Source organism: Octodon degus, unplaced genomic scaffold (genome assembly GCF_000260255.1).
Source record: "Octodon degus isolate 3935 unplaced genomic scaffold, OctDeg1.0 scaffold00032, whole genome shotgun sequence".
Classification (NCBI taxonomy): Eukaryota; Metazoa; Chordata; class Mammalia; order Rodentia; family Octodontidae; genus Octodon; species Octodon degus.
This window is the reverse complement of record NW_004524608.1, coordinates 4704166-4721598: the sequence shown is the minus strand read 5'-3', so window position 1 is coordinate 4721598 and position 17433 is coordinate 4704166. Positions and strand designations below refer to the sequence as shown.

The window sequence follows — 17433 nt, the reverse complement described above, 5'->3', positions numbered from 1 at the left end:
GAAGCAACTCAAATGCCCATCAACCAAGGAATGGATAAAAAAGATGTGATATTTTTACACAATGGAGTATTGCTCATCTATAAAAAGATAAACTCTATGCTTTTATGGGTAAATGGATGCTGCTAGAGACCATATTTATTAGGGACATAAATCAGATCTGCATGTACATGCATCATATTGTCTCCCTAGGGTATGAACCTGGAAGAGTAAATAAAATCTGAAAGCTACAGTAGATATTGTGAAAGGGAAAGGATTTGTTCAAAGTGAAGGAACAACTGGGATGAGGAAAAGGACAAAAGAAAGGAAAAAGGAAGGGAAAATGATATATTTAAACACTAAATTCAGGATTACCAAATATGGAAGAGCATTACATAACTTTAAAATATTGATATTTAATTCAATATTCCAGACAAATGCTTTAGGATTTTGGAACAAAATACTTTTAACAAAATAAAGTGTCCTCACAGGAAAGTGATTGATGATGTAGAGTGTACCTAAGGAGAGTCACATGGAGAGAAAACATTCTCTCAGGTTTTCACAGAGAGCAAATTGGTCAGGCAATGGCTGTGACTCATCCACATGGCTGACACTGAAAAGGGATCTACAAACTGCAGTACAGTGTTTCAGGGTAAATCTTGAGGGGATTTGACTGACCTTTCCAGATACAAAAGTTACATTTTTTGCTATATAGGTCTTGCTTTATCTTGGTCTTTTTTTTTTTTTTTTTTTTCTCAGAACTGGGGATCGAACTTAGGCCCTTGTGCTTGCCAGGGAAGTTCTTATTCCAACTGAAATATCTCCCAGGCCCCTTTATCTTGGTCTTAACCATCCATCAGAAAAGTATAAAAATGAAGTATGAAAAGTAAAGCCATAATGATATGCTGAGCTGTAAAAGGCTCAAGTCAACAACTTCTCACATTGCCAGTCCTACGGATAACCCATTACTATTATGGACTACTGGACTATTGGCTTATTATAGTGGATTATTTTGCTGCATTCACACACCTACAATATTTAAATGGCAATGGAATGCCCATCTCTGACAAAAGTAAACCACAAAAGGGAATACAAATGAAGGACCATTTTGTATCTGTATATGCAAAATAGTTATGATAGATATACAGCTACTTGCTCTTAATTCAATGAGAAGGAAGATTTGTACTAATGGTGTTTGGACAGGATATCATGTCTGCATCTTGTACTATGAATAACCACTACAAAGACAACAATTAATTATAATTGAAATTGAAATTAATTATTGAAACTGTCCCACTAATCAGTTTTGAAACTCTCATTGTTATTTGTTTCTCAATAAAATTAAAAAATAAAAATAATTTTTAATTAAAAACAAAACAAAACAAAATGTCCTTTTTATGTCAGAGAATGTACATATTTTCAATCTATATTTTCCCTTACTTGTGTCATATACAATTCACTCATCCCTTCTTTTCAGGGATTTTCTCCTTGAGAATGAGAGGGTAGTATGGTTCTTTCATTATGAAGCAAGAAATTTGTGCTCTGTGGTGCATCGATGTATGTCTAGGTAATTAGGACATAGTCACACTGGAAAGATGGGGAGATATGTGGCCAGGACTTCCCTCATCAGGCAGCTTAGTGATTGTGCTACCACTGAAAAATCCCTCCTATTGTCATCTATAATCTCAGGCTAGTTCCTGCATTCTTTTGTATCAGGATTTAGAAAGTTCTTTCTTGGAAGTTGAGTAAGTAGTGGAAAAACCATCCTTTGCTGTAGATGAGTTATGAATCTCCATGAATCTTTGTATGCCAGGATTAGATTTTTGACAGAAGGGAAAGGCCATTTAGTGTTTGAATCTCATTTGTCATTTAATAATCAAGGGAAAGCCTCTACCTATGCATGGCGAATATCTCAAACTATCAATGTGTGCAGGTGCACTTGCCCCTCCCCCCACATGTATCCTTTGGATTTTCTCAGGAAGCCAAGTGCCCAGCACTGGTTATATTTATCTATATTGAGCATGATGTGATAAGAAAAGGGATGAGATTTGTTCTGTATCTCAGAACCAAGTCCTCATTCTGAGTCACTTTTTGGAATTTTTGGAAGGTGAAGAGAACTCTAGGTTGTTATGGTTTGTGTCTAGTTGTCCCCACAAAGCCTCATGCAGTCATGGGGTGAGGACTCCTAGAGTTTGTGTTAACTCATGATCCACTGGGATTATGTGTGATCCAAGGCTGGGATTATGGGTTTTAGTACTGCTGGGATTACCCATAGGTGAGCAAATACTGGGAAGTACCCATAGGTGTGAGTACTTCCCCTACCCTGGGGCAAGTAATTTGCATTACAATGTAAGGTGGGAAGAGAAGCTAGCTGCTTGAGCTGCTGCTACCCCTCCCTTGTACTCTTGCTCTTTGCCGCCACCATGAAAAGTTGCCCTCTGCTATGTGCTGCTCTGCGTTGGACCCAGCTGAGTATGGACTGAAATCTCCAGTAACTGTAAGCTAAATAAACCTTTCCTTCCTTCATTTTGAGTGTCGGGTATTTGTCCCAGCAATGAGAGAAGAGTAACTAAGACATAGGTAAACAGGAAATTCTGCACACAGAAACTTGTCCAGTTATTTTCTTTCTCACTGCAAATCATTTCTCTTAAAACAATGGAATCCCACTGAAGTTGCCAATGGAGCAACCCGACTGATCCCAAGGTAACATCTGAACCAAACAAGTGATGTTGTAGAGGCAGAAAGATGTGCATCAATGACTGAGATGTACAGAGTATTTTCTGCTCGTTGGTGGGATAATACTAAAGAAAATCAGAGTCTTGATGATACTTTATGGTAGCTCAGAGCTCTATAAGTCTTGAAGACACAAATACAACCTGGGAAACCTTACCTTGACAGAAAGACCAACCCCCCCCCCTTTGTTTGCATCACAGCTTCCAGGTGAGTTGACTGGATCAGCCTGTAACTTATGCACATGCACCCCAAAAATTTCACCGGGAAACATGCCTTAATCTCTCTTAGACTAAGTAGGGGAGTAGAAGAAGGATATGTGAGTTATGAAAACTTCATGTGTCTTCTGATATACAAAAGACTGTACCGGGCTGAAGAGAGCTCAGGGATCTAAGTGCCTGCCAGCAAGCAAAAGCACCAAGTACCACATGCCCCATGGGTCCCAGAACCCTGGGCTCACAGTGCCAGCCACTACAACAAGGCAGGGTGGCACATGCCTGTAATTCCAGCACTGGGAAGGCTGAGACCGGAGGATCACTAGGAATCTGAGCTGTATAGCAAGACACTGTATGAAATAAATAAATAAATAAATAAATAAATAAATACAATAAGATTTTTGTCTAGTGGCAGCCATCAGGTAAGCCAAGATGGGTGTTCACAAATTCACCCAGGAGTTGTGGAGGAAGAAGCAGTCCGAGGTGATGCTCTTTCTGCTGCTGGTCCACTGCTGGCAGTACCACTAGCTCTTGGCACTCCACAGGGCTCCTCGTCCCACCCAGCAGGACAAAGCTCACAGACTGGGAAACAAGGCCAACCAAGGGTATGTTATATACAGAACTTGTGTGCACTGCGGTGGCTGCAAACTTCCAGTTCCTAAGGGAGTAACTTTCGTCAAGCCTGTCCATCATGGTGTTAACCAGCTGAAGTTTGCACGAAGCCTTCAGTCTGCTGCTGAGGAGTGAGCTGGATGCCACTGTGGGGCTCTGAGAGTTCTAAATTCTTACTGGGTTGGTGAAAATTCCACATACGAATTCTTTGAGGTTATCCTTATGATCCATTCCACAAAGCCATTAGAAGAAATCCTGACACCCAATGGATCACCAAACCAGTCCATAAGCACAGGGAGATGTGTGGGCTGACATCTGAAGGCCACAAGAGTTGTGGCCTTGGAAAGGGCTGCAAGTTCCACCACACTATTGGTGGTTCTCGTTGTGCAGTTTGGAGAAGGCGCAATACTCTCCAGCTCCACCATTACCACTAATAATGTAAGTAATGTTTGTAAAATTCATGACCCAATGAACAATTTGGCACAGCTCATTTGCTTAAAGGTGTTATTTGTTAAGTAGTCTACTGATTTATGATTATTTTGCCAAATGGAAGTTTAAAGTGCAATAATGTTTGAAGATTATAAGTTATGGTGTATCTTTGTTCCTAATAAAATAAGCTTTTTTAAATCTTTGCTTTATCTTATTTGGGGGTTATATGTCAGTGTTTGAAACATGCTGTGTGATATAGTAGGTGTAAAATAGATTCTTTAAAAGAGAAATGCTAAAACTAGCCCTGTAAATTTGTCTGGTCCATGTAATGAAACCTACAGCTTTATTGAGGTATTGCAATACTCTGCTGGTTTGAAGTGGCTGTTTTTTTTTTTTTTTTGTTTGTTTGTTTGTTTTTTTGAAGTTTAGCAAATACAAACTTAAAATCAGATAACCTTGTGTTATGATTATATGTAGAACAGGTTAGAGTTTTTTCAAATTCAGAATTCTCATTTGTACAGCTCATTCTTCTGAAAGTGTCCAAACTCCTTCTTTGACCCAATGAAATTATATATTTGATGCACAGTAGTCAGCAGTGATGTTTAGACTGTGTTTTAAAGTTCATAGATATTGAATGAATATTGGGTAAATTTAATGTTTGTAAATGTAATAAATGCAAGTGTGGGAAACTCGTAAAGTGGCCATTCAGTAAATACCTGAGAATACTTTGAACTCTACAGCTACATGGGGGAAAGTATTGGCCCTGAGGTCAGTTGGTGTCACTGCAAGTTCGTGGTTTTCAGTCTTTTCATGTTCTCATCCCGGTTCAGACTGCTGTACCAAATTCTGTGTTTGCTGACTTAAAAAGCAAAGGGTTGGGCAGTGAGATATCAGTCTAAGCACCTGCTTAGGCAAGCCCAGGCTGGCCACTGAGACTGGGTGTGGTGGTGCACCATAATCCTAGCACTAGGGAGGCTGAAAACAGGAGGATCACTACTGAGTCTGAGCTGTATAGTGAAACCCTGCACCAAATATAAAAAGAAAAAAGATCTAACTGCAAATATAATTGGTACATTCCCAGTACTGATTTTTTCTTTCGTTAGGGGCGTCAAAAGGATCAATTGATGTTCAGAAAGCATTTGTTAACATAAAACCTTTGAGACCTGAGCTTTTATTAAAATGAGCAAAGGGCCCAAACATTTTTGACTGTAGAGGTTTGAGTAAAGGAATAAATAGCTATTAAATTTAAAAAAACAAATAAATAAATAAATAAATGATTTTTAAAAATGTCAGTACCAGAGTACTGGCAGATGAATGAGATAAGTTCTCGTAGATGTGATCTCAAAATGCCAGTGCGCCTCTGCGCCTGCGTTCAGGTCCTGGCATCACCACGGAGTCTGGCCAGAGTCTGGACTGAGCATTAAGATTCCCACCTCATGCTCTTTGAGTCATAGAACAATGTAAGGACTTTTCCATTTGCCAGAGGAAATGTTTTTCAGTTCCTATGTTATTGTTATAAATTATTTTTAGCTCCTGTAAAATACGTTCATCTAAATGTTAGTGAATTTCTAGATTATCAGTGTAAAGTATTTTTGCCATTAAGTTGGTCACTTACTCTGTGTCTTGCTGTTTAATATGAAAGTAGTTGGTCTGTGTTCTTATTTAACATTTTCCTCCTCCAACAAACTGTATTTCACTATATTTGAAAGTTAACTTGCACACTTATTTGATGGGGTACCTAATAAGGACATACAGATTATACTTGTCCTTTTAAGAACTCCTACTATGTTTTTCCAAGCTGTTAGTATAAACTGATGTAACACATTTCAATTTTTTATTTTTTAAAAAGAATACAAAGTAGTAATAAAAAATCAGAAATGATACACAATTTCACTGAACAAAACAATATAAATTTGATAGTATTTTTTGTACTGCAGAGTGTTATCTTCAACTTAGTTGTTCAGATTACCAGATATATGCATGCAAAATTGGAAAGAGAAATAAATAAGGAAAAATAATTAGAAGAAATTAAGAAGAGAAGGCTGGCCAAATGGCTCAACAGACTAAAGCATCTACTTAGGCAGAGCACAGTAACCAAGGTTCGAATCCTGACCTGCTGTGCCAGCCCAACCCCTGGGGCACACTGAGATGTTGATTGAGACTAGGCATGGTGGTGCATGCCTGTAATCCCAGCTCTTGGGAGGCTGAAAACAGAAGGATCACTATGAGTCCAGTCTACATAGTGAGACCCTGTAACTCTGTAGACTCTATACCAGATACATTTTTTAAAAAGAAAGAAATTAGGAAGAGAGAAAGAGGGAAAAATGAAGAAACAAAGACAAAAAAATTAAACATTAACTGCTTCTTTCATTAGACCAGCAGAAATCAGCAGTACAATTATCCAAGAGATCTTGTATACGTAAACAAATATAACTCCCCCATTCTCTTCTTGTCCTTCTCATCTCAGTAATTCCTTCTTTTTCGGGATGGATTCATTCCCTTTTCACAGTAGCTATTGTACTCTTCAGATTTTATTTACTCTTTCAGGTTCTTTCACTGGGGAGACAATATGATGTTTGTACATGGAGGTCTGATTTATTTCACTTGAGAGTATGGTCTCTAATTGCACCCATTTACTGATAAAAGCCTCAAATTTATCCTTTTTATAGCTGAAGAATGTTCCATTAACACACTTTAATTTTAACTGTTATGCAGAGTGGAAAAATAATCCAGTTATTTGAGTCTACAAAACTGATCTGAGATAGTTAGACTTCCCATGAGGTGATTAATCCAGATGGACATTACCCATCAACCTGAATTCAAAGCCTTTCTCTTCTATAATTTCTCTTCTATAGTTTAATTTTCCCAGGTCATAATGAGAAAGTAATCATCTAGCTGTTTCTTATGTTCTTCATTTTATTTGGCAGAAAATAAATTTAGTAAATTTAGTATTACCAGGGCATAAACCCAGTGCTTGACACTGAGCTAAATTGTTCAGCTTTTTAATTTATTGTTTTGATAGACAGCTTCACTAACTTACACAGGGAGGAGCTGAACTTGTAATCCTCCTGCCTCAAGCTCCTAAAAGGATGGAAATCCTGCCATGTAGCAATATGGCTGGCTAAGAGGTTATTATTTTTTTTTTGATGTCTCAATTTCTGATCTCAAAGCATATCAGATTATTAAGAGTATGGGATCAAAGGAAAGAGGGGTGCACAAAAATGGACATCTCTAGATTGGGCATGGTGGCACACACTTGTAATCCCAGCACTTTGGAGGCTGAAAACAGGAGGATCACTACAAGTCTGATCTGTGTAGTGAGACCATGCAGACACTGTACTTAATACATAAAAAATGGAAATCTCTGAAAATATACAAACAGGAAGAAGAAATAGTGATGATAAGAGCATCATAACTTTCAGATATTTTGAATACAGTCATTTTAATAGATTTCAATCTCTTAAAACAACAATTCTAAATCCAGGTTTGCTTGTTAATGCCCTTGCACTTGTTATTAAAGCTTGTAACTTCATTTCATATATGCTTGGCATGCATGATTGCATGCTGCTTGCTTTAATGTGATGATGGATGCAAGATTCTCTTTTTCAAAGACAAAATAAAAATTGGAAAGGAAATTTTAAAAGGACACCCAAAGTCAAGGGTCTACCTCATATCACACCTGGCTACAAGCCTACATTTACACAGTTCACATAGCTAGTGACCATCAGGGATAATAAATCTAAAGCAACCCTTCAATGTTTAGTAGAAATAAAAGAAAGATAAGAGGAAGTTGTTTCAATTAACTGGAACATATGAAAATCTCAGGGGTTTGATAAAAAAAATCTTTGTTTCCTTCATTGAAATCAATCTTTGTAAAAATTTTTTTATATTAGATGCGCCATGCAAAGCTTCATGGGATAATAAGCTAGATATCAAACAACATCATTGAAGATCCATGGTGCACACCCACTGGACCCATGTTGCTGAAGACTACCAAGCTTCCTCCTGTGACTGAAAAGATCAAAGAAACAGCTAGACCACTCCATGAATCTCTCTTCATATCTTTGCCCATTTCTTCACCATTCAAATAGAAGGATTTCCCCATTATGTGCCCTCTTCCTTTCTAGACACCATAATCAAACACTTATATCTACTTTGAATCTTCTCAGACTTTTCCCAAGAACAAACCATCACACTTACTTGCTGTTCTCCTTCTCTGATCCTTTCTTTCTGAATACTTCTCTTCTTAACCCCTACCCCCCTACACACACCCTTCCTAGCTATCTCAAACAGACACTCTCTTACATGGATAAATCATCCAAAATGCTAATGGAATCATCCACCAATCCTGTGGGGACTGCCTTCATCTTTCTCAAATAGCAGATTCAGTAATTACTGCTCCTTTCAGAAAATGGATAAACACTTTTTTGGAGCTACACTTCACTGAGACTGCCAGTCCCATGAGCAAAAACCTAGCTGAAGGTTCTGACATCTGACTCCTGAGAGCACTAAAGGACTCCAGACAGGCCTTAATTGCTTGCTGACTGCTGCAGTGGGACATATCCTGCCATCTAGCCCCATTTGCTCCTTTGTGCATAAACAAGTTCACTTCACCCTAGTTGATGTTTTAGAATATACCTCTGTAGAGCTACTGTCCATCTCCTCCCACCTTCTGATCATAGTTTTAACCATCTAGGAACACTTTCACAGAAACCTGGGTACACTTCCTTCAAAGGTGGTCTAAATGCTACCATATCTGACTATTGCCAGAACAAGGGAAAGGACTCCCTGAAACACAATCCTCTAGACCATGGAGTTGCCCCAAAATAAAAATGCCTCAATATGCCTGACAGCAATCTTCCTAAAACAAAACTGCACTGCTCTTAGCCAAGAGGTTCTTGCAGTATTACCAGCCTCATCCCTTTCACCCTTGGCAACTACCACCTTTAGCTCCTCCTTCTTCATACAGCACAAATTTGAGGAATTCAGACATTTACTCCCTTACTCACCCTCAGACTTCCTCCTCCTACCCTTTCCTTAGCAGCATCTGATCTACCCATCCCTGTATTTCTCATCACCCATGTCAGGCCACAACACATTATACAGCTAGGCCCCTTCACAGTCACCCTGGGAATGGTCACAGGAATTGAAATGGGGATCAGACTCTAGAAGTCATCAGAGTTCATCAATGTATGAAAAGAGCTCACCAAGGGACTTAGAGAAGTCTCTGACCAACATGAACACTTTCACGTTCAAGTAGACTTCTGGCTTTAGCTGCCTCCCAAAGCTGCAGAACCCTTGATTTCCTGTCAGCTTCACAGGGTGGTTCAGTGTTATACTCCAGTAATTCTTTTGCCCTACCAAATTTAATCTCATTAGAAATGGGATAAAATGCTTTCATGAATGGGCTTCTAAAGTCCTTGAATTAACTGTTTCCCTTTCCTATTCCTGATATGCTATCAAACCACATTTCCTATTTTACTTTGGATCAGAATAATAGGGGAAACGAATGACTTCAGAGAATGTCAGGAATGAGAAAGACTCCACCCTTCATAGCTTCAAAGGTGCAAAGTTTTAAGGTTTTGTTTTGTGAAGAAAACCCCAGGGCAGTGTGTTCTAGAAATAACACCTAGGATATTGATTCCATAGAATCCACTTCCTGATGCCCAGACATGCAAACATTCAGACACCTCAACACTAACAAGTCTCGTTAGTGCTCCAGGGAGTGGCAGACCATAGCATCCTCCACATAATGTTAATTATTCAGGCATACAAATTCAAGACTTGTAGGACCAAGGAGCTTTCATCTATATTTCAGAAGGTCTGAGAGGATGGCGAGTATGTTCCTAGGAGGGCAAAATATGAAGCTAAAAATGCTCTGAAGCCCATAAAATGTTAGAGAAGGTAGGAACTTGCAATGTATGAGAAAGCTAAGGAAGGAACAAGTCAGCCTAAGAGAAAAATCATGAGAGCTACATCCACCAGAAATGTAATAAGACAATGTAACACAAGGAAAGGAACCTGTAAACAGGAAAAGGTATTATTGGGCATTAAGGCTAACCTTGACTAGAAAGAATTAAAACTTTATAGAGGGAGCTATTAACAAGCCCAGAGAAAATTGATATATAAGGCAGGTACACTAAGCAAATCAGTTTCATAGTTTGCCCTCCTAGGATCATACTTGCCATCCTCTCAGCTTTCTCTCCCATCTTACAAAGGAGTCAACAGGCATCCACTTAAAAGATTCTCTATTTTTTCTTTTATTATATTTCCCTTTCCTTAATTACTTAATTGATAAGTCAAACTTGTATGTTGAACACTCTTAATAACCTCATTGTGACAGGACAAAAGAAACCAAATGAAGCTCTTATAAGAATTTGCACATAGAAGATGCTACCTTAGGTAGGAGCCTAGGGCCAGAAACAGCTAATTCAGTTGTAACACACTCCAGGAAAAGGAGTCTTTCTGCTACACTAATAAAAAGTGTTAAGAAAAAAGGGACCATGTGTCCTCCATCTTTCTAGAGTCTCCTACTCTGCTTTATTAGGGTAGCTCTCTCTCCTTCCCACTCACCCTCTTCCAATAGTGTCTAATAAAATATCTTTCTTGATATTTTATTAAGATATTTTATTAGCTGGGAAGATAGCTCAGTGGTCTAAATGCCTGCCTGTCAAACACAAGCTTCCAAGTTTGATCCCTGGTACCACACGCTGTGCCAGCCCTGGAACTATGGTACACTGTGCTGGCCCTAGAACAGAGTGTGGTGGCACATACCTGTAATCCTAGCATTAGGGACACTGAGACAGGAGGATCACTATGAATACAAACTATGTAGTGAGATCCTGTATCAAAAAATAAAATAAAATAAAACTTCCTTTCCTTAAACTTCATACCTCTAATTATTTACTGGTATGAAATTTACAAATCCCAGGGAGCTGTAGTTCTTGACGTTCACCTCAGAGCAGTGGTCTGTGCTCATTCTTCAGGACATGACACTCTGAAGTTCACATTTTATCACAACCTGCCCTGTGTACTATACTCGGGAGTACATGATTTAATGTCTGTCCTTCTGGATTATGGTCTTACTTTGCTCCCACAGGAGTCTATTTCATACTTCTATCTTTTGAGATGGAAATGTTTACTGTTAGGCTTTTCCAGTGTGTCAGAGAAGCAGAAGTAAGGGAAAGTGATGAGGCCTTTAGTAATTCTGAGGACACAGAGAAAATCTGAGGGAGTTGGAGGGGTCCTCTCACCTGTGATAGAAGGTATCCTCTTAGCCTTTGCCTGGCATGTGTCTATGAAGCCGGTGGGTTGGAAAAAGAGATAGTAACTGTCCCCAAGCAGAGATCGTGGTGCAGAGCTGAGAGTTTTGAGTAACTTGGTGAGTGATGGTTTTTTGAGGGGTGTGCAGTAATGGGAGCTAAGAGTTTATATAGTGCTTGGGCACCAATATAGAAGCAGTTGTGTAAATGGTAAACCAGTGATAATGGTTTGTGCTTATTGGTCTGGAAGAAGGACATTTGGCCTTTGGAGGATCCAGCCCTGTGTGTTTTGATGATAGTCAGGTTTATGGAGCAACTGCAGTTGTTCTGGTGAATATTGGGGTGAAGACAGGTTTTTTTGGATAAGAGGAAAAAGGCAGGAAAGAAATAACTGTTTTGCAGTTAATTTGGACTGTGGGTCAGCAGAAGCATTACCCTGAGCAGTGGGATCTGATGGCATATGGTGTCCCCTTCAATGAATGACTGTTACCTGTTTGGGGGACTGTGCTGCCTTTAGGATTTTAAGGCAGAAAGGTGTTTTGGTGATGGGAGTACTCGGAGCACTGATAAATTCCATTTCTTGCCAGATGGCAGCATGAGTGTGAAAAATACTAAATGTATACTTAAAGTCTGTGTAGCTATTTATAGTTCTGTCTTTGGCTAATATGAGGGCTTGTGTAAGGGCTATTAGCTCTGTCTTTTCTGAAGATGTCCCAGGTGGCAGTGGGCCTACCTCTATTACAGTTGACCAATTGACTATGGCATATCCTGCCCTTTTTTGGGTGTCTGCATTTGATGAGCAGCCATCTACAAACCAGGTGTCAGAGGCTACGGGCAAGGGAGGGCTGCCAATGTGAGGAAAGGGAGTTGCGGTTATCTGTAGGACCTCAACACACCTGTGTTGAGAGCCTCATCGGAGCTGGGGAGTAAGGTGGTGTGATTGACAGGAATACTGGTGGCAATAGTGATTCCTCTACAAACATTAGGTGAATCTGTTGCATGTGGAAAGGAATCACTAAGGGTGGAGGTGTCTTGTGTGTGATGAGCTCACTAATGTGATGGGGTGAGTGAACTGTGATAGACTACATTAAAGTAAAAATTTTTACCTCTTCTGTTGGTGTGGCTGCTGCCATGTAGGCTCGGAGGCATGGAGTCCATCCGTGAGGGCTTGGAGGCATGGAGCCCATAGGTGAACTGTGCTGCCTAGTTGTTTGGATAGATATGCTACTGGCTGGAAAGACAGTCTCTTTTTATCCCCTAAAATGTCCACTACATTATGTGTCTGAGAAGAGCTGTATAAGGTAAAAGTCTGGATTGGGTTAGACAGAGTGATATCTAGGGCCCTTAGGAGAGCATGGTGTAGTTGGTGAAAAGAGGAATGTATAGGAGCAGTAGGGTTAAAAGGAAAGGAACCTTTTCATGCTTTATAGAAGGACTGAGCTACAGAAGAAAAGTTGAGAACCAAAAGTGAAAGAAATTAGCTAGACCAAAGAAAGGTAGAGCTTGTTGCTTTGTGATGGACACCTCAAGGTCACAAGGGAGGGCAAGATCTGGTGACTAAGTATAAAGTACAATAGTCCATCACTATGTTGTGGTTTGATTTTCACAGTCTCACGATTCCATGGGTTTTCAAAAAATATTAATCTAAATTATTTATTGCAGATTTTTTGCTATATCATGAGATTTTGCAGTGCCATACAAAATACATATGTTGTTAAAATTACATAGATTTACCAGTTTAGAAAATGATTAAGAACATTAGAAGTATTTTTAAAGTGTGGGACAGATTTATAGGAGTGTGGGAAGGAGGCCAGGGAAATAACTCAGAAATCTAAGCACCTGCTTGGCAAGTGTAAATGGCAAGTGCCATTCCTGCACTGTGCTAGCCACTCAAACTGGATGTGGTGGTGCACACCTGTAATCCCATCTCTGGGGAGGCTGAGACAGGAGGATCACTATAAGTCCAAGCTGCACAGTGAGACCCTATACCAAATTAAATAAATATTCTTTTAAAAAAGAGTGCAGAAAGGTTTTATAAAGCATATATATATATATTATTGCTACTTTGCTGATTTTCACTTATTGCATGGGCATCTGGAACATAAATTCCAGGATAAGTGAAGGACCACTGAACCTGGACAGAATTCTGGCCCTACCTATAAACATATAAACTCCTGAAATTGCTTTGTGCATTAAATTATGACCTGAAGATCAATGGAACAGATTAGAATATGCAGACACAAATGCAAACACACTCAGCCACCTATCTTTGAGAAAAGGGCCAAATATGTTTACAGGAACATCATTCTTAATAAATGATGCTAGTAAAACTGGCTTTCCACATGCCAAAAATGAAAACTAGATCCAACTCTATCACCATGCACTAGACTAAAGTTAAAATAGAATAATAAAGATCTATACATTAACACATAAACACTAACTTTACTAAAAGAGAAAATATGTAGAAATGTTGAAGACATTGGGGTACTCGGACCATTTATTAACAAAAACCATACTATATAGGAAAAACTTCAAAGAATCAACCACTAGGATCGCATCTTATTGAAATTTTCTCCACATTAAAATAAATCACCAACAGAGTGAAAATACAACCCACAAATTGGAAAAAATCTGATTCAACAGTCACTCAGACAAAGGACTTCTATCTAGAATACATAAAGTACTAAAAATATCAGGCCCCCAAGATTCAAAGACTCAATCCAAAAATGAGCAACTGAGATGAATACACACTTCTCAGAGGAGGAAATACAAATGGCAAATAAATACATGAAAACATGTTCAACAACACCTGTCATTTGAGAAATGCAAATTAAAACATGCAAATTAAAACAACACTGAGATTCCTTCTTACTTCACAAAGAATAGCTATCATCAAGAAGTCAACCTATAAGAGATGCTAGACAGGCTGTGGGGGAAAAGGAACCCTTCTCCACTATTGGCAGGAGTGTAGACTGGTACAACCATGATGGAAGTAAGTGTAGAAATTCCTCAGAAACAAGGATTATAGGTCCCAAGTATTTCCTCTGGGGTATTTTTGCAAATCAACTCAAAGAACATCATACCACAGCGATATATGTACACGAATGTTCATAACAGCACAATCGGTCATAGCTATATCTTAGAAACAATCCAAATGCCTATCAACTAAGAAATGGATAAAAATGATGTGGCTTTTTATGCAATGGAGTATTACTTAGCAATAAAAATGATAAACTCAAGGCTTTTATAGATAAATGATGCAACTAGAGACCATACTCATAAAAGAAATAAATCAAACCCACATGTGCAAACATCATATTGTTTCACTAGTTTAGAACCTTAAAGAGTAAATAAAATCTGAAAGGTACAATAGATATTGTGAAAGGGAAAAATCTGTTCAGCAGTAAGGAATAAGAAAAAAAAAACTAAAGAGAAAACAGCAAGATCTAAGAATACTCTTAGCCTGACTGTTGAGCTCTTCACTTATTTTTCAGAGAGTTAGAAGTGCTAATGCCGCCACAGCTGTTAATATCCCTTGTGGCCCAGAGTAGGGAATATTGGGCAGCACTGCAACACCTGGAGATTCAATTTAAGGAATTGGTGTCAATGTATGAAAAGATAGCTGTGGATGTTGAAGGGACCAGTGCTTCAATCCAAAGTAATTTTAAAATGGCAAAGCACATCTCCTTGAGTGAAGAGCAAGAACCAGAACCACCAGAGAAGCACCCAAGATAAGCCGATCAGAGGGACAAGCATGATGAAGATGGTGATCTGATCTGGGTTGGGAGGCAAGATGCATATAAACATTCTAATATCCTCTTTGTCAAGGTGGTTTCAAGTTCAAAACCAGTTATTTCAAACATTGTGAACAGAGACACCCCAGGCTCATATTCAAAAAGAAAGCTAGGACACCTCAGTCAAGATACTGCTCATATGTTGCCACCCAGAATTAATGTGAGACCAGTGGCCACAGCAACAGCTGCCCTGCCAAATTCTCAGTCAGGATGGACATCAAAAGATAGTTCCATTAGCACCCAATTTTCATACAGCCTTACTTATATAATGAGCTCACTACAAGTTATTCCTCCAGATGAGTCAATGCAATCCTTCACTGCTGGTAATATCAGCAGAAGTCCCAAAAGATCTAAACTCAGGGATGAAATCCCAAGTGTACATTCTTCAGCTGTGACCCTGTCTGGTAGCTCTCCTAAAATGGACACAAATGCAACATCAAGAAGTGTCTGCTTGTCAAGTTTTGTTCAGAATGGGACATTCTTTCCTTGGACTTATGCTAATGACAAGGTGCCTTTTGCTCTCAGAGATCCAGACCCAGGAAATTGCTCTGGAGGTCTGACAAAAACAGGCTTAGTGAGTCTAACAATTCAGAAGAATACCTTTGATTGCAAGAAAGTAAGTCTGGTCCTGTTACTTAGTGACTTGCTATGGACAACATAAAGGAGATGAGTGGCAAGAAACAAAGACTTACAATCTTTAAATGCCTCAGCTGCTTGAAAGTTCTGAAAGACAGTAGATTATGAATCACATGAAACACCATTTGGAACTTGAGAGGCAGATGGGTGACAACTGGGAAAACCACACCACTTGTCAGCACTGCCACCAGGAGTTTCCAACTCCATTCCAGCTGCAGTGTCACATTGAAAGGATGCACACTAGCCAGAAGCCCTTTGCTGTCTGTAAATTCTGTGAGTTGTCATTTGCAACAGACCCAGTTCTCTTACAACACATAAAGGACAATCATAAGCCTGGGGAAATGCCCTATGTGTGCCAGGTTTGCAATTACAAGTCACTGGCCTTTGCTGATGTGGAAACACGTTTTAGAACGTTCCATGAAAACACTAAGGGGGTCAGGGAGATGGCTCAGTGGAATAAACATTTTCCTGGCAAGCGCAAGGGCCTGAGTTCAACCCCCAGTTCCAAAAAACCCCACTAAGGATCTGCTTTGTCTATTTTGTCTTAAAATTTTCAAAACTTCAAATTCATACATTAAACATTGTTGGAGACACTGGAACAAGAAGAGAGCCTTCACATGTTCCAAGTGCCAGCTACAGTTTTTGAGTCTAAAGGAGGAAATGGAGCATAAAACCAAGAATCATCAAACATTTAAAAAGTCAAAGCCACTGGAAGGGTTGCCTCCTGGAACAAGGGTCATTATTCAATCTTCAGTTCACCCATTGAAAGGTAGAGAATCCATTGTTAAAGAAACACTGACTCCTGCCCGTCACCTGTGAAAACTAAGAAGAGGAAAGCTAGATATTCTGGACCCCTCTGCAGCCAGGGTTCTAGTTACATGTAAGTTTTACTCACTTCTGTGGATACTGGAAGGCAGATAGGAGGCTAGGTCATCTGTATATCATGATGCTGTCACTGATGCATGCAGTGTCAGAATTTACAGGGAAACCTCTAGCTCCCTACTCTAAAGAAGTAGTTCAGAAATCTTCATGCCCTTTTCTTACTCAAGTCCCTCTACAAAAGTGATCGCTACTCTGATCTCTATTATCATAGATTAATTTTTACTCTTTTTCAACTTTAAATAAATATGTTGAATAACCTTAAATTGAACAAAACAATAATTTATCATCTGTGACTTAAAAAAAAAGGTAAGGAACAACTGGGATTAGGAAAAGGGCAAAAGAAACAAGGAAAAGAAAAAGATATATTTATGTATATGTACAGGACACCTTGGACAATTGCACTGCTGATTTCTGTTGTTCTATTGAAAAGTGAAGTTAATGCTTAGTATTTTTCTTCCTTTTTAATTGCTTGTATTTTTAAAAAAAATTGCATGCTTATATCTGGTAATTCAAACAACTAATTTGAAGACAACATTATATAATATAACAACCATTGTTGAATTCCTATTATTTTCTTTAGTGAAATTCTACATTGTTTCTATTTCATTTTATACTATTTTTTCTTCTCTCTCATCTTTTTTTAATTTTTTAAATTAATTTTAATGAGCAAAAATAATAATGAAATAGTTTCAAAACAGGTTAGTAGGACAGTTACAATAAATAATACATTGCATATTGTTGTCTTCATAGTATTCAGAGTACAAGATGAAGACATGATATCTTGTCTAAATAATATTAGTACAAACTTTCTTTTTATTTTTATTTTATTTTATTTTATTGTTTTTTCTACAGTTTTATTGATAAACATATAGCAATGAGACAGTTTCAAATCAAATC

The 17433-nt window shown here is 38.7% G+C and overlaps 2 pseudogenes; both read left to right on the top strand.

Annotated features, from left to right (window-relative positions):
- Nucleotides 1-3353: 3353 nt before the first annotated feature.
- LOC105742016 lies at nt 3354-14959 on the top strand (annotated as a pseudogene).
- A 198-nt stretch (nt 14960-15157) lies between these two features.
- Nucleotides 15158-16538, top strand: LOC101586088 (annotated as a pseudogene).
- Nucleotides 16539-17433: the final 895 nt, after the last annotated feature.